The sequence below is a fragment of the Chiloscyllium plagiosum genome, unplaced genomic scaffold, assembly GCF_037043375.1.
Source record: "Chiloscyllium plagiosum isolate Xiang-an unplaced genomic scaffold, Cpla_swu_hap1 HiC_scaffold_14, whole genome shotgun sequence".
Classification (NCBI taxonomy): Eukaryota; Metazoa; Chordata; class Chondrichthyes; order Orectolobiformes; family Hemiscylliidae; genus Chiloscyllium; species Chiloscyllium plagiosum.
The window spans coordinates 60,211,306-60,228,292 of record NW_028270152.1 but is presented as its reverse complement, the minus strand read 5'-3'; positions in this window follow the sequence as shown (position 1 = coordinate 60,228,292).

The window sequence follows — 16,987 nt, the reverse complement described above, 5'->3', positions numbered from 1 at the left end:
CTAGCTTTCAGAGTGCTGCTCCTTCATTACCTAATGAAGAAGCAGCACTCCGAGAGCTAGTGCTCTGAGATAAATGTGTTGGACTATAACCTGGTGTTGTGTGATTTTTAACATTTCTGGAATGTGTTTGCACATTAGATTGAGAATACAGACCTTTTCACCAGAATAGAATCCTTCCAGGAATGAGAAATTTTAGTAAGAAAGACAGATTAAAATTGGGACTGTACTGTTTGGAGAGTAGAAAGTTGAGAGGAGATTTGATGAAAATTTTCAAAATCCTGAGCAGGCTGAATAGGATAAATGGGGTGAAGCTGCTGTTGCTCCAAAAGGAAAAAGAACAACTGTGCGTAAATTTAGAGTTATGTGAGAATAAAACATTTTCACTCAATGAATAGTTAGGGTATGGAATACACCGCCTGAAAGTGTGGTGCAGGCAGATCCAATTAAGGCATTCAAAAGGATATTGGATGATTATTTGGATAGAAATAGTGTGCAAGGCTATGGGGAGAAAAAAGAACAGGAGATTGACACAAGTTATTGATGCTTGTAGAACTAATGAAGGCACAATAGGCCAAATGGCCTCCTTCTGAACCATAACAATTCTGTGATTCTGTCACAAAACCAGGTGTTAGGTAAATAATAACCAAAAAGAGTCACTGATAGTGGCGATATTAGATTGTATGAACGACTAATATGTACTTCAGCCAAAAGGAAGCATAATGCATAAACAGCAGGGTAAATTCTGAAATTAAGTCAAATTGGCTTTAACTGGATCACATGAGCTCATCTGTTAATGCCTGAAATTTAAATGCTTTAGTTTGCTTTGGAGTATCTAAACCATCACTCTTCAAATTACAAGAAAAAGTCATGATTCAAGAAAAAATGACTCATAATAACTTGTTTGCTTGCTGTCTTAGCCACAAAACAAAAGAATTTTCTCCTTGAATATTCCCACTTGAGATGCAAGCATCAGTGGCAATGCCAATATTTGTTGATCTGCCCTAACTGTCCTTGAGAAGTTAGCAATAAACTAGCTTTGTGTACTGCTTTGTGGCACCATCTGGTGTAGTGGTACACCTACAGTGTTGTTAGAAAGGGAGTTCCAGGATTATAAATCAATGACAGTGAAGAAGTAGTTTCAATGCAGGATAGTGTGTGGCTTGGAGAGAATGTGCAGGTTGTGGTGTTTCCAGGCAACTGCTGTTTTTGGAAGGGATTCTGCAAGCAGCCTTAGTGAGTAGCTGCAATGAATCTTGAGTATTGTGATGGATAGGATGAATGATTAGGGTGAGATGAGGAGTCGATCCAGTGGGCTACTTTGTCCTGGATTGTGCAGATGTTCTTAAGTATTGTTGCAACGGTAGATATCCAGGCAAGTGGAGAGTATTCCATTTCACTCCTGAATTGTACCTTAACTTGTATGGAAGTCAAGAGGTGATTGCTCATTACATAACTCTCAGCCTCTGATATGCTCTTGTAGCCACTGTAAATTTATGGTTTGTCCAGTTGAATTTCTGGTCAAGGGTAACTCTCTAAGATAATGATAATGGAGTAAGTATCAATGGTGATGCCACTGCATGCTAAAGGGAGATAGTTAGGTCCCAACATGTTGGAGATGGTCATTCCCTGGCTGTATGTGGCACAAAGGTTATCTGCCATTTATGAGTACAAGCCTCAATTTTGTCAAGGACTTGTCTCCTCTGGACATAAACTGCTTCAGTGTCTGAGGAGTCCTGCATGGTACCGAACACCATGCAATAATCATTGAACATTCTCACTTCTGAAAAAAATGTTAGGCCTCACCAGGATAGTGTGCTGGAAATCAAGACCTGCTACTCACAGATTCATCTCAAGTGTTATATTTTTTAATAAGATATGCAGGGTCACAATCTGATTGACTTGGATTAACAGAAAACATAGAACAGCTTTTGGCACATGACCAGAATAACTAGTTATTACAAATAAATGCAGTTCAATAATTCTAGATTCAGATTAACAATTATGAACTGTTGGCAAATAACTAACAGTTCAAACTCTAATCCCACATCTAAACCTGTCCTCCCTCTCCTACCACTAAACACATACTTATAGACACACACAGACAAAAATACATTGGTTTTATGGGTGTAGGGAAAGTAAATTGGGAAGCTGTTCAAGGCACCAGTCCTCAGGATTAAACAGAGGGATTCCTTCAATTTCCCAGATCTTTACATCTCTCACTCCTTCACAGCAGACACAACAGAGTGATCAGCTCACAAATTATAAAGTCTTTAACTTAATGGTTAAAAGCAACAACTTACAGTAATTGATGGGAAAAAAGTAAACTAGCTTTTTCTTCAGGCTCTAAATCTTTTACTGGAAAGAGAGGAAGACAGAATATTTGCTCTTTTAGTAGTCCAAAAGCTTCTGCCGACATTGCTTACACCCAGAAGCTGTTCAAGCTGTTTAGCCATCTTGGAGCCAATCAGATACTTATTTTCAGGCTCATAGCCTTTGGCCTCCACAAAGCAACCAGCAATATGGTGGCTGACAGGATCTGAAGTTGTACACAGACCCCTGAAGTTGGGTTGCCTCTGCTCACATCTTTACCAAATGCTAGCAAAACAACAGTGTTAATACGATTTACAATATGGTTCTGTAACTTGCTTTTTACAAGTACAAAAATTCCTTAATTTATCCTTTATTGCACTCCAGTCCTTTTCCCAGCTCAGTTCATAAACAAAACTTAAATGAAATAAAAGATAATAGTCTTTACAGAAGAATGGTAATTGATGAAGCACTGAAGATGATTGTAATGAGGAATTCCTGTGGTAATGCCCTGTAACTAGGGTGGCACGGTGGCACAGTGGTTAGCACTGCTGCCTCACAGCGCCAGAGACCCGGGTTCAATTCCCGCCTCAGGCGACTGACTGTGTGGAGTTTGCACGTTCTCCCCGTGTCTGCGTGGGTTTCCTCCGGGTGCTCCGGTTTCCTCCCACAGTCACAAAGATGTGCAGGTCAGGTGAATTGGCCATGCTAAATTGCCCGTAATGTTAGGTAAGGGGTAAATGTAGGGGTATGGGTGGGTTACGCTTCGGCGGGTCGGTGTGGACTTGTTGGGCTGAAGGGCCTGTTTCCACACTGTAATCTAACTAAGCTGATTAACTCCTCATAACCAAAACTACCTTCCTTTGCATACAGTATGACTCCAACCACTGGAGTGTTTTCCTCCTGATTCTTCTTGACTTTGAGTTTCTTCATAGTCCATTATGCCACATTCAGTCAAATGATGCCTTATTTCCAAAGACAATAATTTCTAACCCACTTCTTTTATCCATGCTTGGACCAAGGCTGTGATGAGGCCTGGACCTGAATAGCCTGGTTAGAAGCAAAGCTGAGTGTCAGTGTGTGAGTTTTTCCTTTACTGGAGCCGTTTGATAGTACTGAGATATTCCATCAATGATTGTGTTGACAGATGTGGCAGTAATTGGTCAGTTTGGATTTGTCCTGTTTTTGCACATTGGACATATATCTGCAGTTTGCTACCTTGTTGGGAAATATCATTCTCCTAGCTGTACGGGAGTCGTTTGTTGGGGTTCAGCAAGGTCTGGAGCATATCTTCTGTGCTACTACCAGGATGTTTTCAGGGCCCTTAGCGTTTGCTGTGTCCAGCAATTTCAGTTGTTTCTTGACTCCATGTAGGGTGAATTAACTTGGCTGGATATGGGATCTGAAATGCTGCAGAGATAGGAGAAGGTTTCGGTTTTGTATTTTTGTAAGGAGGTACTGAGCTCCCCAAAGTTGAGGAAGAGGGTGTTTGTGGAGTCTCCTTCTCCTATTGTTGTTTGGAGCAAAACTGCCAAGCTCTACTTGATTCATTGTTTGTGGAACTGCTATTATGTGCTGCTTCCACTGATGGATATACAGGTCATCCCCCTTCATTAGTTTGGTAACTTATTGTCAGATGAGCGTGTTGTTTCTTTTGACATGCTCTTCTGAATTCCTCATTGAACTGTTGATCCCCTGACTCAAAGAGAAATGGTAAGATGATGGATATTCCAGGCCTTGTGGAATGAGATGTTGAATAAATACAATTGTGCTGCTGCTGATAGCCGATAGTGTATTCTGAATGGCTTTCAGCTGCTAAATCGCTCTCATTCAGCATGTGTGTGGCCTTGACATTTCTGGTGCCTAAATTGATGCCTGGTGGTCTGTCAGGTTTTATTCCATTTTGATTTATCTGTATCAATTACAAACTGGCTTGCCAGGCCATTTCAGAGTCAGGAGAAAGTGAGGACTGCAGATTCTGGAGAGTCAGAGTCGAAAAGCATGGTGCTGGAAAAACTGTGGTGTGGTCAGGCAGCATCCGAGCCAACCAATTTTCAGAGAAAACAAACCAGCTGGGGGTCCAGATCCACTCATTGGCCAGACCAAAGTAAGTATCAGATTTCCTTCACTCAAGGGCTTGAGTAAATCAAATGGGCTTTCATGACAATCTTAAGCCTTCTTAGTTATTATTTCTGAGACTATCTTTTATTCCCACAGTTGAATGCAATTTTCATTAACTGCTATGGTGAGATTTGAATCCACCTTCCTTAAGTCATTACCCTGAGCATCAAGATTGCTAGTCTGGTACAGAACCACTTCAATACCATTTCGATATACTTCGGTTGTGTAGACAAATGTAGCAACCAATTTTCACACATAAAAAGACAAAAATCTACTAGGTAAAGAGAGTATCTTGCTGTTCTTTCAACATACAAACATCCACAGTAGGAACAGAAGAAGACCATTTGGCCCCTTATTTTTGCTCTATGTTTCAACAAAAAAAATTATTGATCTTCTTGTTTTTCAAATGCCACATTCCCATCTACCCCTAATAACCTTTGATTTTTTTTGTCTAACAATAATCTCTCCACCTCTCGCTGAAAAGAAATGACCCCGTCTTCACTACCTTCTTCAGCAAAGGGTGCCACAGTTGCACAATGCTCTGACAGAAAGACTTTTTCCTCAACACTATCTGAAAAGAGTGAGCCCTAACTTTTAAAAGCCTGCAAGATTTGGACTCACTAAAAAGGAAAATATCCTTTCCAAGTCTATTTTGTCAAATCCATCTTCTATACTTCAACCATGTCACCCCTCACTCTTCCCAAACCTATTAGAAACAGGTACAGACTGCCCAACCCATCCTTACAAGATGACCCATTTATTCCAGGTTTCAATTCAGTAAAAATCCTCTGAACAGCCTTAAATGCATTCATATCCTTCCTCAAATAAAGACACCAAACCAACACACCATATTTAAGACACCTTATATAAATAATGCATCATATCTTCACTTTTATGTTAAATCCCTCCATCATCATGTTAGATAGCATTCCATTGGCCTTCTTATGTGCTGTATCCATGTAATAAGATTTTTCTTATTCATGCAATAGAACATTCATCTCCCTCTGAACCTTACAATTCTGCAGATTTTCACTCTTTAAATAATGCTATTTTCTCATTCTTCATGCCAATGTGAACAACTTCATATTTTCCCACATTATGATTCATCTGCCAAATTTTTGTCCTCTCATTCAGCTACATATGACTGTCTCAAATAACATGATGTTTTCTTCACAACATACTTTCCTGCCTATCTTAGTATCATCTACAAATTTAGCTGCTGCACCTTCACTCTCCTCATCAAATTTATGGGCATTCTAAATAGTTGAGGTCTTAGCAGAGACCTCCATGGGATTCCGGTACCAGTCGGACACAGATCCATTAATGCATACTCTCTGTTTTCTGGCAGTCAGCCAATCTTCTATCCATGTTAATATGTTACCCCTGCACCTTGGGCTTTTAACTTCTGCATAAAGGGAAAATGAGGAGGACCATGGAACATTTTAGATTAATGTGAGTAGGCGGATTAGTGGAATAGGTGAACAAGTTCAAGATGCAACATAATGTGAGAAGTTATTCATTTCGTTAACACATATGAGGAGAGACAATATAAAATAAGGGGGAAAATTCTAAGGGGGAGTAAGAGCAGAATGCCTTGGGTGCATGTCTGTATAAATCATTGAATGTGACAGGGAAGGTGGACATAATGGGCAAAAATGGACATGATATCTTGGACATTATCAATAAGGGCATAGATTACAAAAGGAAGGAAATTATGCTGAACTTGCAGAAAACATTGATTTGGCATCAACTGGAGTATTGATCCCTGTTCTGGGCAGCACATTTTAGACCTTATGTGAAGGAGTTCGTGGGGGTGCAGAAAAGATTCACAAGTATGTTTTGTAGAATGAGGAACTTCAGTTGTATAGATTGATTTTCGAATTTGAGATTATCCATCTGGTGAAGAGAAAGTTGAGAGGAGATCTGATAGAGGTACGCAAAGTCATATTGACAGAATAGATAATGGAGACTAAGGTCATTGATAGAAAGATTAAGAATGAAAGGGAACAGATTTAAGGTAATTGCAACAGAAGCAAAGAGCATTTAGAATGTGCTGACTGAGAGTATAGTGGAGACAGATTCAATTCAGGCATTCGAGCAAGAATTGGACTTTTATCTGAAAAAAACATGAAGTGCTGGATTGTTGGGGAGAGGATGATGGAATGGCTGTCAGTGAATTACTCATTTGGAGAGCTAGCACTGGCACAACAAGCAGTGTGGCTTTCTTCTGTGTTGTAACCATCTTCTGACCCTATCAGTCGTCAGCTGTGACATGGGCTCATCTGACAAATGGCATCTCTGACACCTCAACACACCCTCATTGATGTGTCAGCACAGATCAAGGACTGAATTACGCTAAGAGGATGGACAGCCTAACATTGGCCGACAAAGCAGATTATTAACGAGTATAAAAGGCCAGGAGAGCTTCCCTCTCAACTTGACAGCAACTTCATTATGCCCCCTGCCTCCAGAGCTACTAGTCCAATCAGAAAGTCGGAAGCTTGGGATTCCCACTAAGATCAAGGCCTCATGGAGACAAACTACATTCAGTAAGTAAGGGAAAAAAACAGTTTAAAGGTTTGAGAGGCTGATTGCTGAAAGGGAAACCCCATCACAGAAATGAACACAGGGGATCCAGGGCTTGCCTTACTTTCCCATGCGGCCCTCTGTGATTTATATATTCATCTCCTTCCAACAGTGACCTTGCCCCTCCTGGAGGCTGAGGTTGTGAGGCCTCCCCCATTTGGCAGCTGCAGCTGAGGTCTTTTTGTCATTGACATTTTCCAACGGCCTCCGAAAATGGCCATTGTGGATTTAAATTGGCTGCCCAATCAGGAAAATTACCCTAGTTGGAGAGCCAGTTTGCCAGGATGCATAGTGATTTGAGCAGTTCTCTGTCCCACTTCTAGCCACCTAATGGCTGGCAAACTTTGGACCAATGTGTTCAACTGTATAGCAGGAACTAATCCATAACTCGCTGTTTCTGAGCCAATACCTTTACCAGCTGAGCCAGTTTATTGTTCATCGAACAAAATTAATTTTTCAGGTCACTGACCACTCATCAGAGAAATTGCAAAAGGGTGTATTAAATTGTGGAGCTGATCAGATTTGAATGAATATTGTGCAAGTTAAAAAAACATGCTTTTATTTGGAATTTTCAATCATCCTTAGCATCGCCAAGGCTAGTAACTCCATTTTAGTCTTCCTCATTAATCTTACAAATGGAAAGGCATACTGCGGCTAATATTGTCAGTGTATATGATGCAATATGAATCACAGTACTGCATGCTCCCTGTACTCTCTCTTTGAAAACCCAAACTGTCAGAGATAATTAATGACCGAATACATTGAAAGTAAAAATACTTTACCCTCACTTGTGGTCGACAGGGAGCTGGCAGGCTGGATGTTCCTCAAAGATGATCATCTGATCAACAAAACAATCAGTGTCATCAGGTTTTAAAATAATAAGGCAGCAGTAGACAAGAGTCAAATACAATAAAATGCTGTTGCAGCAGCAGTGCTGACAAGGTCAATAAAAGCTAAGGAATTTAAACTGCGAGTTTGATTGTTCTGAAACACATTTATTTATGACTGTGGTAAGCTGTGACACTGCAAAAAAATAACAATGTCTGTGTACACCAGCCTCAATCTGCACTACAGAACACAAATATAATCATTACTTTATCCTTTTTTTTCTGTTATGTATAGTACCAAAAGGCCCACCATACTCATTGTTCTTGGTCACAAAAATGGACTTCATTCCTGCACAGTGTCAGCATCACCTGACTTGTTTAGTGCAGTTACTCTGCACATTGAACCCACCATCCTTGAGAACGTCAGAACATAAGAGCTAGGAGCAGGAGCAGACAATACAGCCCCTCGAGCATGTTCAGCCATTCAGTACAATCATGGCTGATCTTATCTTGGCCTTCACTTTCTTGCCCACTCTCCATAGCCCTTCGACCCCTTGCTAATTAAACATTTGTTTATCTATCTCCGACTTAACTTTACTCAATGTCCAAGCATCTTCTACATTTTGGAATAGTGCATTCCATAGATTCACGACCCTTTGAGAGAAGTAATTTCTCCTCAACTCTGTTTTCAATCTGTTGCCCTTTATCCTAAACTATGGCCTCTTGTTCTAAATTTCCTATATGATGAAACATCCTCTTTACTTAGTCAATCTCCTTTAGCATCTGATGTCAATCAATTAGATCCTTTCTCATTCTTCGAAAATTCCAGAAAGCATTGGCCTAAACTGCTCAATCTCTCTTCATAAAATAAACTGATACCTTTGCATTCAATCTAGTAAAGGTCCTCTGAACTGCCTCCAATGTGTCTACATCCCTCCTAAAGTAAGGGGATCAAACCTGCATACAATACTCCAAGTGCAGTCTCGCATATGTCCTGTAAAGTTGCAGCAATGCTTACCGACTTTTATACTCTATTCCTTTAAAAATCAATATCAACATTGTGTTTGCCTACTTTATTATCTGTTTCAACTGCATACAAATTTTCTGATGTTCATTTAAAAAAGGACACCCAGATCCCTCTGCACCAAAGCAATCACCTTTCTATTCTTCTGATCAAATTTGATCACTTCACACTTGTCCATATTAAACTCTATCTGTCAAACTTCAGCCCATTCACTTAATCTATCCATATACATTTGTAAATTTCCTATTCTTTTTTGCAACTTATTTCTCACCATTTTAGTGTCATCTGTAAATTTAGCTTTAGTACCTTCTATCCTTGCATCAAAGTCATTAATATAGATTATAAATAATTGGAGGACCAAACCTTGTGGCACTCCTTGAGTTACAGCCTGTCAACCAAAAAAGGATTCTGCTTTTTTGGTGGTGAACCAATCCTATATCTAAGCTAATATGTTACCTCAATTACATATGATCTTACATTATGTATTAGCACTTTGCGCACCATCTTATCAAAAACCTTCTGGAAGTCCAGCTCTAATTCTATCCTAATGTGAAAGCCAATGTGTCCCTCCCCAAAGTGGGTGGAACAGTGGTTAGCACTATTGCCTCACAGCGCCAGAGACCCAGGTTCAATTCCCATCTCAGGCGACTCTCTGTGTGGAGTTTGCATATTCTCTGTGTGGGTTTCCTCCGGGTGCTCCAGTTTCCTCCCACAATCCAAAAATGTGCAGGTCAGGTGAATTGGCCATGCTAAATTGCCCGTAGTGTTAGGTGAAGGGGTAAATGTAAGGGAATGGGTCTGGGTGGATGGTGGGTTGGTGTGGACTTGTTGGGCCGAAGGGCCTGTTTCCGCACTGTTAGTAATCTAATCTAAGTTTAGCCAGTGCTATAGTCATCATTTGCACCCTCCATCCAATTGTTTGCTCCACTATATGTCAAACTAGGACACTCCGCTGGTGTGCACAATGGAAGCCAGCTGAACTAACTTGTTGACACGAATGCTGATGTCTTTAGTTCCTTACATTCAAAACATACACTGGTACCTAGTGATCATCATCGCAGTTTGTTGCATCCGGGTGTATTTGGTTAACAAGAGGCAGACTGGTGACCCACTCCATACTCATACATTTATCCTCAGCTTTGTCTATAATGTATTGAGTTTTCAGTGCCATGTTTCCACAGTCTTTACCAACAAGCAAGTTGCTTGTAAAAGAAGACCCAGAGTGATTCTGCTAATGTTTCTCAAACTGGTCCACAGAAGTTATTGATTAAACAGTGGTTTGTTTGAAATCCACTTGGAAGGAAACTTAGCTTTAGAAAGTTGCATATTTTCCATGAAGTTAGCATAATCATTATTGTCCAGCAGATCTTGGTATGTATTTTAAGGAAAATTCAGATTTATTTTTATGAATACACATATTCTAAGTTCTTAATGACTAACAGTAATATATTCAATGTAAAGCAATCAACCTGTTATCTGCATTGTACAATTAACTTGAAACATTCATCATTATTTTTCTTTTATCCGACACATCCATCATTAGGTCAAAAGTGGGGATATTCCCTGACGAATGCACAATAATCAGCACCATGTGTGACTCCTCAGATACTGTATCAGCCAATGTCCAAATGTAGTGAGTCCTGGACAATATCCAGGTTCGGGCTGACAAGTCACAAGTGTGCCATACAAGGACCAGATAAAGGCCATCTCCAACAAAAGAGAATCTTACCATCTCCCTGTGACATTCATGGCATTATCATCACTGAAATCTCCATTATCAACACCTTGAACAGAAACTGAACTGGACTAGATATAGAAACACTGGCTATAAGAGCAGGTCAGTGTCAAGGAAGCCTGCAGAGAGTAACTCACCTTCTGTGTCCCCATCCTTAATAATGGAGGAGCCAATACATCAGTGGAAAATATAAAGCTGAATTTACAACAATCTTCAGCTAGGAATGCCAAATGGATAACTGGAATAGACATAGAAACAAAATGTCAGGTCTGCACAAAAGCAGGTTAGAGGTTCCAAATCCCACATCAAATATCTCATCTCTTGACTCCCCAAAACCTATCCACCATCTGCAACTCACACAAATCGGGAAAGTAATGGAATACTCCCCACTTGCCTGAATAAGTGCTACTCCAACAATACTAAAGAAGCTTAACACCATTCAGATAAAGCAACCTGCTTAATTTACCTAACATGCACAAATATTCAATAACTCCAATGTAGCTGCAGTGTGTATCAGCTCCAAGGTAGACTAAGGTTCATTAGATAGCACCTTCCAAATCCACAACCATTGTCCAATAGAAGAACAAGGGCATTGGATGCATGGGAACACCATCATTGCACGTTTTCTTCCAAGTCACTCACCATTCTGGCTTGGAAACCTATCACCATTCCTTCAGTTTCTGTATGGGAAAGCCCTAGAACCCTCTCCCTGACAGCACTGTGGGTCTGCCTACATCATGTGCAAGACAGTTCCCCAACACCTTTTCAAGGGCAATTTGAGATGGGTAACAAATGCTGCCCATATTCCATAAATGAGTAAAAGAAATACGAAAACTGTGGATTATTCAAGTGGGAACAAACTAAATGTGATGACATGAGGCAGGTAAATTCTTGTACAGTGGGACCACAATGATTTGCACAAGGTTGGCCTTCATCTTTTAAATGTAACCTCCACTGAGTTTTGCTAAGTATAATGGATGTATTTTCCTCTGCAATTATAGCCCTGTTAAATAAAATTAAAACATAACATTTACATTGTGTCTTATCACCAGTTCTACGTGCAAGTTCAGGCTCCCTAAGTGGCAAAACGTGACTCCACACATAAAGTAATCTGGGACAGCAAGATGTAGGAAAAACAATGAACCATGTGCACACAAGATTGTTACTGGAAGTAATACAATGCTGATTCCCAATCGTTTTGTCGAATGGAGTTCTTCCTAATTGACAGATGAAGTATAATGTGGATAAATGTGAGGTTATCCACTTTGGCAACGTAAAACAGAAAGTCAGATTATTATCTGATAACACCACCACAGTCCAATATGCACACATTACTCGTAGAATCATGGAAAATAGCAGGAATAGGCCATTCAGCCCTTCAAACCTGCTTAACCATTCAAAATGATCATGGCTGATCGTTCAATACAGAACCCTGTTTCCAGCTTTTCCCCAGACCCTTTGATCCCTTTAATGCTAAGAACTATATAGACCTGGGTGTCCTTGTACACCAGCCACTGAAAGTGATTATGTAGCGCAGCAGGCAGTGAAAAAGGCATGGTGAGAGAATTCGGGTACAGGAGCAGGGATGTCTTACTGCCATTGTACAGTGACTGGGTGAAATCACACCTGGAGTATTGTGTGCAGCTTTTGACTCCTTATCCGAAGAAGGTTGTTCTGGGTTTGGAGGGAGTGTAATAAAGGTCTACTGATTTGGCTCCTGGGATGTAGGATTAATATATGATGAGAGAATTTCAGTGAGGATTATATTCACTAAAGTTCCATGGAATGAGGAGAGGTCTCAAACAAATTTACAAAATGTGAACAGGACCAGACAAAAAGAAGTTTCCAATGACTGGGGAATCCAGAATGACTGGGGTGACAATCTAAGGATTTAGGACAGCGATGAGGAGAAATTTCTTCACACTGAGAGTGGTGAGCCAATGGAATTCTCAGCCACAGAAAGCAGTCGAGCTCAAACATTGAATACTTTCAAGAAGGAGTTCTATATAGTTCTTAGCATTAAAGGATCAAAGGGTGTGGGGAAAAGCTGGGAACAGGGTATTGCATTGGACGATCAGCCATGATCATTTTGAATGGTTAAGCAGGTTTGAAGGGCTGAATGGCCTATTCCTGCTCCTATTTTCCATGTTTCTATTATTAATGTGTGCAGATTGGATTGTGGTGATATTATCAGGACCGATTCTATTATTTTGTCTGGAAACTGAGCAGGGATGCAGCAATGGATTTCAATGAGCCAGGCCAAGCCTGCCAAGAACAGCAGCAAGGTCCATAAGAGGTTGAAGGACTTTGTGTTTAATAAGTTTTATGGTGGGCCAGGAGGAACATGGGTGCTCTGGAGCCCCTGAAAAAGTCTTGCCTCTCACCCTGTGCTTCTCCTACCAGATTATATCTCCCTTGCCATGTCCCCTTCAGTGCCCAGGATGTGAGTTGATGTTAAAAGCTATAGCACCCTTCTACCGAGCTCCTGGCTTTTTACCTGGGAACTCAGTGAGGAGTATGCTATAAAAGCCAGGCACTGAGATCAGGATGAGCCAATCCTCTGCCTTCCTACTTTCCAGACTGTGTGTTCCAATTGAGCCAATGGACTGTATCTGACAGGCTTTCTTAAAATACAGCTAATTTCTGTAAAATAACCAGCTCTGATACACAGAATGGTACTGTATCTCCAGTAAGGGTGCGCAATGGTAGTGTCCCTTGCTTTGGAGATGTTTAACAACATATCTGAACAGGTTGACTAGAAAATATCCATCCTCAGGGGGATTAGCACCAATAATGATAAACATTAATAATACACTCTCTAACAGCCTGTTACAGACAGAATGAAGCCATTGGCTTTTTAAGGATATGTGCCAGCAATATAGACTCCCTCCAATACTGACAGAAAAGAACAGTGGAGAATTCTCTTCAAGTTCAATTTGAAAAAGTCATTTTTATTTATCCACATTGGTGACACACTAATTATACAAAAATTATTACGAGCCTGTTTAATGTGGGACAGGGTTGATTTTTGATGGTTTCCACAAAGGATGAATTCAAGAACAAAGACTACAGCCATTCTGCACAACATCAACCCTAAGCATAATGCCAAGGATTTTAAGCACTGGAACAAGCAAATGGAAATGTGGGTTAATGTCCCACGTGAAGGATGACAATGCCAGCAATATATATCTTCCTTGGTATTACATTTCAATGTTAAATTAGATTAGATGTTCTAATCAAAGTCTGGGACTTAACTCAAAGAGTCAAGACTGGGCTGTGCTGACATTTGAATGGGAACTATACATGTCCTTGAATTGCAATTGCATTAAAAGATCAAAAATGTTTCTGACAAACAGTTAAAACAACTTTTGCTCTATTTGAAAGCAACACATGAAGATCTCAATACTTAAAATGTAGTGAGATGACATTGTTGTTCCCTTTAGGGTCCCCCACTGTTCCTTCTTACAAGGTGATATTCATTATTTCACTTTGTGCTGATGTTTTATTTGCGCTATTACACTTCCCGGTCATTTTCTTCTGTCAATGTATTTTTACAGTGGATTAATTACCTAACCGACAGGTATTTGGATCTTAACATTTGTGTACTGATATATCCCCTGTAAGGGACAGTTATGAATAGGTTGACCAACAGCAGTACGATTGGGCCTTCCTATGTACTTATTTATTATCTGCAATCCTGTAACACTGGATTTGGTAGTAATGCTTCAAAGCATTGAACACTTGCCTTCCATTAATGTTTTTGATACGCACCATTGACTTGTGTTAAAGGTGGCAAGTGTTTACTCCATTACTGATGCAATGTCAGTTAGGACTCCTCCTCTCTGATACAAAGCGCTGACATTGTTTACAGTGGCCTAGCTTCAAGGAGCAAGCAACTCATTATCGAAGTCATCCAGATGCAATTCGTGAGGTCACGGGGACCTTGCTTCCCACGGGAAGATGGATCTGTGGCTTCATTAATTTGCTCCGGGTGAGACAACATTAAGTTTAGGGCTGCTAAGGGCAACGGGAAAGTGATTGAGAGTAGCTGGCTGAATAGATCTAGAAAGACACATATTTTAGCAGATGTCACAATGACTACTTGTTAAAGTCCTACAACACTATTATGAGCCTCCTGTGAAGCTATAGCAATATTTATTAAGTTAATGTCAGACCTTATTTGATTTTGTAAAAGTATATCACCAACATAATTGCAATTCTACATAATATTGCAGACTTCAACCTCACAGTAATACCCATAGGGCATGAGGCTGATTTATAAGGTAAAGTGACTTGATTCTGGACAGTAAGTTGTTACAAGAATATGATATTGCTCAAAGGTACAATTAAATTTACACTCCTAAATACCAAATTATAATGCGTTGTAACTAAAAAGCGTGTTCCTGGACTGAAGATGAACCTTCGACATCATTGCCTTTCTTCTTTGCGGTAAACCTCCATTAACTTGCATTTATGACAATGAAATGATGCAGCATATTGATGTGTGTACTGATTCTTAAATTTTTTTTGAAGGAATCTTTGTATAAACCAAAGTACTTTACCAAGGTTACTGCAATGTAGTGATCACAATGTTTATATTATCGTGCAATATAAATGTTAGATTATAACTAATGATGTCCTCGATCATACTTCTTGCATTAAATTAATATGAACTGCAACCATCTTTATTCACAGCTAACACCAATAACAAGAACTGATCAATATGAAGATAATTTCAATGCCAGCAAGTCTGAGGTGCTAGAAACCTATTAATCTCAGTCTAGAAAAATAAAGGGAAAAGAAATCTCTATAAAAATGGTATGCATTGTTTGGGTTGGTAGTGGTGGTGTGGCTGAGCTTAGCAGCTGTAAAATCTATTGTTCAGTTGCAGACCAAAGCGATGGTGTTGACTTTCATTTTTGCTGTTCCAGGCTGTCCAAATTCTCCTGTGTTACTATCTCACCAGCTGCCACTGCACAGAAGATTAAACTTCCCAGCAAACAATCCACCTAGCTCTGAGTGCAGAACGGTGCACAAATTAGCTGATGACACACTGATGACAATTTATGCAAGTACAGATATCAGATAACTTCAGCTGCTGGATAAACACAGAGTCAAGTGACAACAAAAGCAGCTATTTTTAAGTGAGCATTTTGTAATTAGCGATAAGCCTGCTTCCTTGTCGAAGTCTGCTTTGTTTATGTATATGTGAGTTTTAATTAAGAGAAGTTCTCTTTAACAGAAGCCAAGCCTCACAAGAACAAGGGTCAAGGTCACATATTTATTAATAAAGGATGACATTTTGATGAGATATTTCAATAAATAAAAACTCCAGCTATAGCAGGCGATTCCATAATTTAAGCATTGATAAGAGCATATTTACTTAACAACATTAAGCATTCAACTGCTCCTTCGTGTTTGCAAACACAATAGAATTGCTACCTTCCTCCCACGTTGCAGGACAAATTCTTAGAGCCCAGCTAAGAAGGGAAAGCTTCTCAACTAAAAGACAATAGAAACTGGAAGCAGTGCATTTTTAATCCTGTAGGAAACAAAAGGAAATTTTCAAAAGACCTATTTTCTTCAGCTGCATGTAGTATTGGAACTAAGGGTGGAATACCAAGGAATTAATGGAGCAGTAAGATAAAGTAGATTTGCATTTCTCAACCTCCAGTGAAAGATAAAACCTACATTTGCTTTCACAGTTTCCTTCTTCTTGTATATGGTGCCTTTTACCTCAGAATATGACTATGACAGCAAAAAAACATTTTTCTACACATTTGGTGCTGGTGGATGGATTTTCTTGCAAGTCACACCAATTTTTGCTGATGAATGTGGAAGATCAAATAATAACTGTATTACAATGGAAATGATAGATTGAGAAATCTGAAAGCAGAATAGCAATGCAATGTGAATACAAGCGACTGTTTATTAGTCCTGTCTTTTCTCTTGTCTTTTTCTAATTAGCAACATATTAGTAACCATGCAACAAATATCTTGGGAGAGCTTGCAGAATATTGCTCTTGTTTGTGCAACAAAGCTAAGCCTACCAGTTGTTCAGCAATGTAAACAACAGGATGTTTGTAACAGGAAAGAATAACAGACGTGCAATTCCTTGAAGAAACCTACTTGATTATTAAACCAGGTGCACAGAGTTGGGAAATGTTCTGACTTGCTGTCCCGTCCTTGTGAAAAATGCCACGATTGGTGGGATGTTCCGTCCGGGAAGCGGAGTTGGGTTTGTCAACCTGGAGTAGATTGGAGGCAGGAGAAAGTGAGGACTGCGGATGCTGGAGATCAGAGTCGAAGAGCGTTGTGCTGGAGAAGCACAGCACATCAGGCAGCATCTGAGGAGCAGAACAGTCGATGTTTCAAGCAATAAGTTCT